A 9,296-nucleotide genomic window follows, 5' to 3' on the forward strand; every position below is an offset into this window, starting at 1 on the left:
TTACAATATAATTTGTTGATTATTTTGAGTAATTAAGTAATTTTTGAGTAATATTTCATTCATGAATTGAGTAATAGAGTAATTGTGAACATGAACGTATGAAAAATGTTATTATTGATATTAACAATATTTTGTGACATAATAATAATTGTAAATAATGACGAAGCACATTTCTTTTATGTAGAATACAAGTTAAAGAGATTGCTAATGCAAATTTAAATAAAAAAATTGGTAAGAAAAGATCGAAAAATAAAATAAGAAATTAGACATAAAATTTGTACAAAAAGTGTTGAAATTGCATTCAATGCATTATCTTGCATTTCAGCATAAACAAACTCAACAAATTTACCTATCCCATTCCCATATGATAGATATAACACTTTAGCTTTTCTCTTAACTTTTGCATGTTGACCATGAGTAATTAAAAAAACCTTTTAAAATCTCCAACTTGATAAACGGATATTTAAGAAGAAAAATAGATATTTAAGAAGAGAACATTGACATGTTCTACATAAGCATTTGAAACAAAGGGTTTCTATAATTAAAATTAATATCCTAACGCTTCTCTCAAAGTCATGAACTGTATTTTAATTCCAATACTGTTTAAATTCATAAGTTTAAACTACTTAAAGAACAGCTCAAGGAAATTAGAAATATAGCTATACAACCTTGCAATGCTTTATATTCCATTAATTTAAGACGCATATTCCCTTATAAATAGCATGACGATAAATAAAAAAATCACTAATTAGAACTAATCAGCCAACGTTTTTCAACCTTTTCAATGTATACCTTCATAAATTTAGCACCTCCAAACGACATTGGGAGACATGTTGCTTTTCCATCTTTAATGCGCATACCATGAACTATCCTGCAAATTCCAAAATTAACAGGTTACACATATGTATTTCTATTATAGCACGCACACCATCCAAAAGATTGCAGTTTTAATTGGTCAAACGAAATACACAATATTTCATGCTTGAGACGATATATCACAATTTTTTTATCTAGATGGAATGATAGGTAAAACTTGTCTAAAATCAAATCCTAACAATAATATTTTGTCACCAAAATTTCGGTCAAATTCTCAAAATCATCAACATTCATAATGTTTTGAAGACTGCCTTTTAACATGCATTAATCATTGCATGCAAACATTTGGATACGAAACTAACAAAAAATATTTAACAAAACAATCTGAAAAAAGAAAAAAAAAAAGCTAAATACCTGCAATAGAACAACAACAAAAATAGCACAGACACTTACCTTCATTACAACTATTAAAACACAATGAGATGAACCTCATAACATGGAAACAATGAAAAAAATAAGAATATCAAATCAAAATCACTCGAAAACACAGTGCTCAAAATATCCTAGCACTAAAGAATAATATATTACTATTAAAATTAACATAACCAAAGATAAAAAAGTTAAATATAATCTATAAAACTAAAGTATTAAATTACTTGTGCACAAAAAGTGCCAAAAAACTTCAAGAACGCAGCATTAAACCAAAAAAAACAGAGGTAATAGCTCAAGCAATATGAAAAAAAATGTTTTTAGTTTTTCTTCCCCGAACTCATGATTATAACCGCTTTCAATCACCTTCACAAAGCCCAATACTTTCATCCTACCCTAAAAATGTTCTAAATAAATGAAAAAAAAAAGTCTTAAGAGATTTGATGGCTTGGTGGAAATAGCAAACCCTTCCCATGGAAGATCCAAATCCAAGTTTGATTCTTTTTGCACGTTGAAGGTATGTAGGATTAAGATATACCGCCGAATTCAAAATTGACTCGAATCCGTTGACACATAAAGTTAAGTTCAAAATAAGTGTAATATACATATTCAAGGTACCACCTGAAACCGAAAGAGGGAAGAAAGCCAATCAAGTATGGCATTTACTAGTTTAACCCTCACTTTAAGGGTATCATCGGGAGGAACATTAGATGTCATATGAACTCTGAGCATAAGGAGACCTTCCACATTTCATATAGCATGAAGTACTAATTCAATCTGCACTGTTTATGGGAGAAATATTACCATAGTGAAATTAGACAATAAAAAAGACTATCCCTATAAGCAAGCAAAATAATATTATAGATTATGTAAACTAAAATAATTTGTTAATCATAATGAAACTGTTATAATTTTAAAGCCTCAGTACATCATTCATTATGTCAAAATCTCCATCAGCGTCAACTGATGACGGGCCTATTAAGCACTATTGGTGGCTAAACCTTACCAAAGGGCAACAGGGTCATCTTAAATATTTGGTCCATTGACTTACTGCGTTTTACCTCTATACAATTTCATTTAAATAAAGTCGAGAACCCAAAAGACAAAATCATCAATTGAATTAATAAATAGTTGAAAAATAAAATCAAGATAAAAAGACTCACAGAGATCCATGATGTGATTCCCGTAAATTTTTTTTTGCACATAGAAACACCTTGCTTCCTTTCTGTCCCTTTTCATGGGATATTCTTTCAACTGCATTAGTGCCATATATGCAAAACAGAAACTTTATAAGACAAGGAACAAAAGGGGGAAATGGAAAATATTTAATAAAATACATAAAAAATATTCCTAACAAAACATAAAGCCATCCAAACATACATAGTTAATGAGGAGCTACTATTTGTTTTGCCTAACTGCAATCAAGAACATGGTCTACCACCTGCTCTTCCTTTATACTCTCGCCTTGCTTTTATCACGACAACAGCTACATTTATAAAAAATAAAAAATAAACGAAAAGAAATATTAATTCCAAAATATAGTGAAGTACATAGAGAAAGTAAATTAGGGAAGGGTTAGGGTTTGGTACACTAGGCGATGACGTCTTCCATCACTACAGAATCAGCTTGCAAAAATCAACAAACTCAATGAAACAATCCCATACTCCCGGATCAGTTTTCAAATAAATCCCAACAATGACAGCAAGACAAAGGCCATAAAATGAAAATCAGCAACAAAGCTTGCAACCAAAAATAGCTAGACATAGTCACCAATAAAACATAAACAGCAAAGAAAAGGCAATCGAGCCAATCAGAGATAAAAAAATCCAAAAGAAATAACACTAGCAAAAAAGATGGAACAGAATGTCGTTCATTTTAGAAAATGACCAAGGCACCATCAAAGAGACTACAACAAAAAACAGAGAACTTTTCAGTAACATGATAAATGAAAGAAAAAATCAGCAGAGAAAGAATTAAGGCATAACCATCAGCAGATCTTCAATCTTGCCCACATCGGCAATACCATTCCCAGATCTTGGGTAGTGAACAATTTTCCATTTCTGAATAATCAATCCAACCTTGAATAATCAAATATTGTTTGCAATTTAGAAATATAATCAAAGAAAACTGAAAAAATATTTAAAGAAACCCAACTTCACCTTAAGAATACCCAGCAAACCACAGTGAAAAGCTGAACGAATACCAGCAACAACACAGCAACGTTGAAGGGAGAGGGAAGCAAAGAAATACGGGCGGCAAACCCAAAGAACAAAAAACAAAAGAAGAAGATAGATGCAAAAAATAAAAAAGAAGGCAGAGGGAAGCAAGGAAAACACGGGCGACAAGCCCAAAGAACAAAAAACAAAATAGGAAAAAAGATGTGAAAAGTCCAAATTATCTTTCTGAAAATACCAAAAAAACCAAAACAGGTATCTGGAGGGACATGTACGTAAGATACATCATATTAAAATTAAGAGAGGATGTAGATGTAGATATAGATTTTATCATGGAAACATTGAAACTTTTATGCATGAGATCATGTAAGTTCTAATAGTAGAGAAAACTAAAAAGAAATCACATTTATATAGAATCTAGATGTACATAGAAATGATTATTCTATCTCCATATATATTCGTTAAGAGTGAAATGCAAGTGCAATATGTTTTCATTTTCTTTTATCTTTTTATCTACCTTGTAAAGCAAAAAGGGCAGCATTGCAAACTTGGTCAATTCTTATCGAGGGGCTAAAGGCTAAGGGGAATAAGGTTTGAAAATTTTTAAAACTAATGCAGTTAATATTTAATATTTTTATTTTATTTTTTAAATTTAAATATTAAATATAAAATTATAACGTATAAAACATAAATAGAAAGGAGAAGATAAAAAAAAATTTACCTCCTTTTAATGTCACACAATGATGGTGGTGAGTGGTTTTTGTCCTTCCTTATACCAGCTCAAAAGTTAATAAATCTCTTTTGAAAAATAAAGTGTTTCAATAATAAATTACAAAAAAAAGAGTAAAGTAAAGTAAAAGAATAAAAAAAAAAAAAAAAAAAGAGAAAAATGTGTAGAGAAACTTAACAATTAAGGTAAAGTTGAATAGGGTTTGTGAAATCATTTTATTATTTTTTTTTGAATTAATAATTAATTAAAAATTTATTTTAACAAAGTCATTAAAAATACATATATTAAATAAAAATTTTAAAAAATTTTGGGGAGCCACGGCCTCCATAAATACACTACCCTCTACCCGTGCTTGCAAATAAACATCAACTTCCATTAATTTAGAAAACATAGGTGTTATAATGTATATAAAAAATATGTTGTGTTCTTCTAAATAATAATAATAATAATAAATTGTTCTAAAATTTTAACATTGTCAATAAAATCTTTTCTTATAGATAAGGAAGTGATTTCGTGTATCGAAATTTTATTTTTAAATATCGAGTATCCAATATGGTGATTTAATAAAAATTTAAAATTAATTATAAATAACATGTATACATGTAAAATAAAAAAATATTTATTAATAGCATTGAGGATTATGTGTTATAAATTGAAAAGATGATTGTTTTTTAAATAGGTTCTTTAATAGTATATATGTTTAAATAAGACATATATTTTTCATGTTAATTTATTAACTAAAAGTAAAATAACACTTGACATATTAAAGATAGAATGGTAAATTTGATTTTTTTTTCTTTAGTATGGTTTTTTTTTGTCCTAAATCTAAACTTTGAAAGCTAAAACCCATGAAAAGTAATTTTTCATGTTTCCATCCAATTAATAAATTAAATTTGGTTAAAACAAAGTCAATATGAGTTTGTCATAATATGTTGTACTGTATCATACACTGTCGTTTGATATGTATCATGTATCGAATGATACACTTTCAATGCTTGATCACATGTGATATAATATATTGATCCTCATAAATTTTTATTGATATTATACAATATGTATCGTGTATCCATAATATTGATCATTATGAACTCAAGTCATATCATGTGCAAGTTTAGTCTAAATTTATGTTGATTTTTCTTTTGTTTTATATATTAATTTTTTGTGTGGATATACTATTGACCATTCAGTACCCCACAGGTCGATTTTGACAGCCTGAATTTGGGCTAGACTCGACCATAAACCTGGCCCTCAGAGTTGTGTGTACATGTGAATGTACCTAATCGGTCTGCAGCAGTCGGCCTCGTAGGCCTAATAACTGATGGGTAATGTCTTCCTTGCGCCGCATTCAGGTTTGTGATATCGTAGGCCTGGCAATCATATCTGATGAGCATAGCCGTTATGTGATTCGGATAAGAACATTTGATTGAAATGTGGGCGCTCTATTATTAGAAGCCGGTAACTAATTTGCATGATTACATGCTGCTGGATGCAGACAGGTCATGGAAGCATGTAGCCGGAAATGTCACTTTTCAACAACTTGGCCCCGGCCCATATTTAAAATTCGATTTGGACAACACCAGATCAGTTGTTTCTGAAGATGTAGGAAGCTGGGTAAAATACTCACCGCATGGGTTCAACTTTGAGCTACATTTCCTGGAATATATATGTGTTGCCAGGCCGATGCAAAGATAAGATGAGATCTACTAAGTTTCGGGATATCAAAACCTTATTGTTCCTGGAGACTATCATGATCCCCTTCAGTCTTTCAATCTTTGAATAGCTATAATAAGCTACCAAGACAATGTATTTCCACATACTCCATTTAATATCAGCATGTTCTGCCCCTTCACATTTTGACAGTAGTCATTGTATTAATTCTTTTCTACAATTGACTCAACTACCTAGAAATAAATTCTAAGATTGATCCAGTGGGGGAACCTACCACTCCTTTTAGCGAGTCATTACCATCTCCAATATTGTTTCAGATCTTGTAGCCTTACCGTTGAGTATAGTACAATGCAGTAACTACATTTCTCAGATAAATAATAGCAGTGTCTGGTTGAGGGCCAAAATTTTCAGCAATATCAACAGTTTCACACATCTCTACTGGTTCCTGTCATTAAATTAGCTTTCTAAGAAGTAACAAATTTAAACTGGGGAGTAAAGTTGCGAATTGCAATACATCGTTTTATTCTTGTTTGACCATCCAATGGAGCCATGTATTTTATTTTGCAAAGAACAGCTTTTGGTTTCTATCTATTTAAGATTTTTCAAAAAAACAAAATGCCATGCTCAGAATTCAACAGAGTAGTTGGTGACTGTCAAGTTCTGAATGCGATGGGGTAAGACCGCATGGCTTCGGCATAGGTGGGAAACAAGTGATGAGCTTTTCTTAGTATATGTTGCTGTTTTAAATGTCCTCCAATCTACCATATTAATGGCATAGATAGCAGTTGCACCGCTAGGAAACCAATGCGATGAGTGGTCCATATGTCTAATGAGGGGGCAGAAACCCCGTTTCTCTTCCTGTTAGCTTCCCCCTATGTCCCAGGACAAAAGACACAACCAAAGCAACTTCAATAAAAGGGACAACCTAGTTTAATTTCAATGAAATGAAGAAACCTCCCCTACATATGACACAGTAAATTTCATCCAACTCTCTCCTTTTCTCTGCAGAAAAAGCAACCTACTAGTGACATAAGGCTAAACAACCATTTGCAAGTTACAGCAACCTGCAATACACGATTTGTTAGCGGCTTATAAGGTTTTACTTTCACAAGGATTTCGTTGGTTAGTTTCCACAATCTTCTTTGATTTGAGCCAGCGAGTAAAGTAACGTTAAATGCATAATAAAAGATGTGACTTCCAGTGCTAGAGCACTTGTGAGGGATATAGAAGAAAACTGCTCAGTCTCAATAACTAATTTCAGCATTTAGTTTAACATTCTCCCATTCAATAATAGGATGAGAGCGAATTAATAGTTATGACTTCACTTTCTCCAATCGTACGTTAGTTGTTGAGGATTTCAGATAGAATAAATTTAATTGGTATTGTAGTCCTTGAGGTAAGGGGCATATATAGATAAAAAAAACTTTTCTGTGGGGCAATCGATGTCAATTCAATCTTGACAAAGGTACCTCTAGAATTTTCCAGGTATGCGGGCTGCTATTAATTGAAATTTTGATGGATCGAGAAATTTTGTTTTAAGAGAAAACATATAGATGCATCAAAGATAATCTTAGTTTTGAGTTTTATATGTTTTGTTTGGATCAGTGAGATAAGGTGATATGTGAAATATTTAATCGAATAAAAATTTTGATGGAATCTTATTAGAATTTTACATAAATATGATTAGGTCCTCTTTCACTCATAACATATAGGATTCTACCCATTGAACAAGGAGATTAAAGAGGAAGACCTTAGCCCCCTATATAATATGTCCTAACTTTGGCTTATAGTAATTGATGATTTCATCAGTCCTAACATGGTATGTTATTAATTATCTGATATTCTATCTTCCATGTATGAAAGAAGAAATTAGCTTACACTTTCAACTAGTTTTGCATAAAGCTTGGGGGTTTGCAATAAGTGAAGTACTGTAGTTGTTGTTTGCTGGTACTATTTATTAAATGGGAAATAAGCCTAAGGTCTTGCAGGGGGCTGGGAGAAAGGCCTCAGCCTGTAGAACTGCCCCACCCTAAAGGAAGCACTATTTGACTGACTGCTGATAAGCGACAGGTGGAGGCATAATAAATGGCTTAAGGTCCTTTCATGACCATTGCAGCTGATATTCTGCCTCAGAGGAGAAGCATGTTTAATTAGCCAATCACTTGCTGCCTGAAAGAAACCAAATTTGAACAACTATACTTGATGAAATCCAGATTCAAGGGCTGGCTTTTTCCCCCTCTCGTTTACTTGGGCATTGGCTTTAAATTAAAGCAGCATAGCTAGCGGTTGGCCGCTGTCCCAAGAAAGGCCTTTCTGTTGTTCATGCACACTAAAAAAAATGAAGATAAGATCAGCTAAAAATTTGCATTCAAATTATTGTCATATAGGCTGTAGCTTACAAATGTTGATGGTGACTCTTGTCTTGAACATTAATTTTCAGCTTTGTGTGGTTTGATCAATGTGATGTCTTGGAAACTCATTTTCCTTTTATGAAATGTTGTTACATAAGTAGCTTTAAACTTTTCAAATAAGTTTCTAATTGATTCTATTTTTGGTTAAAAATCAAAATTACTCAGAGCCGGATTTTGTTGGAAAAGAAAAACAATTCAAGGAACCCCATTGCCATTCAGCAGTCACAGTCGCACTTCCTTTTCCAGATAGAAGATCCATCCATCTTGAGATGTTGAGCTGGTTTTGACGAACAGATCTCAATATTCGCATCCTAGAAAACATTAATTAAACATTTGGCCCTGGAAGAGACAACATTAGGTAAATGTCAGCATTGTCATAACTTCCTCATCATCAATTTCATGCCCGAATGTTTCCCAGACTTTTCACTGAATTGTGACTTCCAAAAGTTGACAAAGTGGCATCCATGTGATTTAAAAGCTATGAAATCATTTAGCTTGAGTCAAACCAATAAATTAATAAAAATCTTCATTCAAGAATTTTTTTCCCACTCATTTCTCAAAAACAATTATCTAGCAATAATTACTAATCGCGAGACAATAGAAGATTACGTAATTTGTTAACTATAAAATACATATATAAATATATTATTAACATTTATATTAGAGAGATAGAATGCGATTGTACCTGATAAGTATTTGATTCAACTCAATTATACATTACCGGGATGGAGAGTACTTCCCTCATCTTCATTTCATCCCTAATTTAAATAGAGGCAATTTGACATCCTTAGAAAAATGCCAAACTTATTCTTATGGCTTCAGATAATATAAATGGCCAATTATGTTCCTTAACTATGCCCAAGATGGAAAGAACAATTCATACAACTTATGTATTAGATTTTTTTAAAAGATAATTCATTACAATTGGAAATAATATATAAGCCGAAAATCACAAACTAAGCCTACCCGTAACAGAAGAAGTACCTAAAAAAATTTATGATATTATTATGAGCCGGTGCCCTTGAAACCCAACAAAATCAACAGAACTTCTCTCAAAATTCTGTGACT

At 31.8% G+C, this 9,296-nt stretch overlaps 1 long non-coding RNA gene across 4 annotated transcripts; it reads right to left on the minus strand.

The window, feature by feature from the left end:
* Positions 1 to 654: 654 nt before the first annotated feature.
* On the minus strand, positions 655 to 3,576 carry LOC18609452 (uncharacterized). Of its 4 annotated transcripts, none has more exons than XR_016024500.1 (5): positions 3,405 to 3,575; positions 2,835 to 3,305; positions 2,626 to 2,731; positions 2,409 to 2,499; positions 655 to 871 (listed from the first exon to the last, which is right to left on the minus strand). It is a non-coding gene; the product is annotated as an uncharacterized LOC18609452 (long non-coding RNA). The 4 variants fall into 4 exon arrangements; XR_001926354.2 differs by having other exon boundaries at positions 2,835 to 3,323; XR_016024498.1 differs by having other exon boundaries at positions 2,626 to 3,323; positions 3,405 to 3,576.
* Between the last annotated feature and the right edge of the window lie 5,720 nt (positions 3,577 to 9,296).

Source organism: Theobroma cacao, chromosome 2 (genome assembly GCF_053813885.1).
Source record: "Theobroma cacao isolate CCN51 chromosome 2, ASM5381388v1, whole genome shotgun sequence".
NCBI lineage: Eukaryota > Viridiplantae > Streptophyta > Magnoliopsida > Malvales > Malvaceae > Theobroma > Theobroma cacao.